At 42.1% G+C, this 2,289-nt stretch overlaps 1 long non-coding RNA gene across 1 annotated transcript in view; it reads left to right on the forward strand.

Moving 5' to 3' along the window:
• The window catches only part of LOC106725451, an 8,737-nt gene extending 7,758 nt beyond the window's left edge, over positions 1-979 (forward strand). The window contains exon 3 of the long non-coding RNA XR_001361342.1: positions 900-979. This is a non-coding gene — a long non-coding RNA (uncharacterized LOC106725451). The remainder of the gene's footprint in view (positions 1-899) is intronic.
• The last annotated feature ends 1,310 nt before the right edge of the window (positions 980-2,289 follow it).

The following is a 2,289-nucleotide window of genomic DNA, read 5'->3' on the forward strand; positions in this document are numbered from 1 at the left end:
TTGTTCAGTCGTTTGGTCGTCCCCCACTAACCCCCCTGCAAGCCTGGTTGTAGGCAGCCATCTTGTGAGGGTGTGAGGGTTAATTTTCATATTACTTCTTTGTTATATAGGATAATTGACTGTATTCCCCATGCTGTGCTTTACATTCCCGGAACTGTTTTCATAACTGGCAGTTTGAGAAGTATCAGGGGTCTTAATTACATTCTTAATTCTGCCTCCGTGTCAGTCTAAGACCTTGGAAGATTCACTGATTTTCTGTCACTCGGTTCCTATATAGTTAGGAGAATCCAATGCGTCCTGCCCGCCTCATAGGGGAGATAAAGAGACCAACTGGGATGATGAATGTGACAGCAATTTAAACCACGTAAAATGATCCATTAACCACAATGCATTCACATTATTAATGAGTTAAAGTGGCGACATCGCTACTTAATGCCCTTTCATTTTTCTTGATCTAGTCACCCCTCCAAACCCTTCTCTTTCCCATTCATCCAAGAAATTCTTATTTTTCATTGATTTTCACTTAATGTAGGTTTTTCTTTTCTGCCACACAGACAGCTGGGGGGAGGGAGGGAAGGGAAGCATTCTTTCAATCACATCTAGCCTACAAAAACAAGTATCTTACTCCTCGAAAGGCAAGATTGATTATTATAACTGTGAATGAAAGGGACCACATGCTAACCTGACAAGTTCAGGGAGGCCTGCATGGCAGTCTCGAAAACTCAGAGACCTAAAGTAACCACAAAGGATGGTCTGAAATTAAACTTTAACTAAAAGCAATTATGGTGGGTAGTTACGTCCTAGGCCACCTTTACCTTAACTGAGCCTACCTGTTTTTTTGCATCTATGATAGCATACCCTTGAAATGTCTGGGTAACTTGTAACTTCTCTTTTTCCAGATCCCTTGGGACACAACCTAATGTACCTGGGCACCAGGACAGATACCACAAATTCCTTCATTGTTATTGTTATCATGTTAATTGTTGACTGTTAACTATCCTGCACTCACCTAAGTATGTGTCTATCGTTTTACTTTTTATCCAATCCCAGAGGTCCCTGCCCCCGCCCCCTCCCCAGCTTTGCTTTCTCCCGCACCTTGGCTTCCCGCCTCTCTAATCTATCAACAATGGATTTCATGTAACCCACCTACGTCCCCTCTTTGATTGCAATGTATAAAAATAGATGAAAAACTGCCATTCTCTGGAGCATTATCCCAATCTGTTGAGATACTGCTTCCTGGCAATTGCTGACAGTTTGGCTCAAATAAACTCACAAAAATTCTTTACAGGTTTGAATGTTTTTACGTTAACTTAACAAAAATCAAGAGATTTTTGAAGAAAAAAAATAACCCATGACTCAGCAGCAGGTGAACCTGGGTTAAGTCCAGCGCTTGAAGCCTCCGTTTCCTCCTAACATCCCCTCGGGGTCTCCCAGTGCCTTTGAGAGTCAGATGACTGTTGGGCAGACTTGAAGACAAGGCTGTAATAGTCTGAGGTGACATCGAAGGCCATTTGGTGTCCCCAATAACATGCATTGGCATGGAAACCAGTGGAGGTGAGGTGGGAAGGCGGTGAGGCTGAGGAGCACAAAGAGACAGGAGGACATCACAAGTTAAGAACCTGTAACTCAGAGGCTCTCAACCTGTGGGTCGCGACCCTTTCACAGGGGTCGCCTAAGACCATCAGAAAACACATATATAATTACATATTGTTTTTGTGATTAATCACTATGCTTTAATTATGTTCAATTTGTAACAATGAAAATACATCCTGCATATCAGATATTTACATTACGATTCATAACAGTAGCAAAATTACAGTTATGAAGTAGCAACGAAAATAATTTTATGGTTGGGGGTCACCACAAAATGAGGAACTGTATTAAAGGGTCGCAGCATTAGGAAGGTTGAGAACCACTGAAACCCTGGTGGTCAGTGTGCATCATGGAGACCAGTCGCTCCGCTGTTTGGTCGATTTGCATATTACCCTTTTATTATATAGGATATATATATTTTTTACTATTTCTATCTGTCTCCAGGTAGTTCTGTAAGGATTTTTATAATCAAAGAGGGACAGAGCCCCACTGGCATGGCTCAGTGGTTGAATGTCAACCTATGAACCAGCAGGTCATGGTTCAATTCTCTGTCAGGGCACATGTCCCGGTTGCAGGCTTGATCCCCAGTGGGGGATGTGAAGGAGGCAGCTGATCAATGATTCTCTCTCATCATTGATGTTTCTATCTCTCTCTCCTTCTCCCTTTCTCTCTGAAATCAATAAAAATATATTTTTT

Source organism: Myotis brandtii, unplaced genomic scaffold (assembly GCF_000412655.1).
Source record: "Myotis brandtii unplaced genomic scaffold, ASM41265v1 scaffold165, whole genome shotgun sequence".
Taxonomy (NCBI): Eukaryota; Metazoa; Chordata; class Mammalia; order Chiroptera; family Vespertilionidae; genus Myotis; species Myotis brandtii.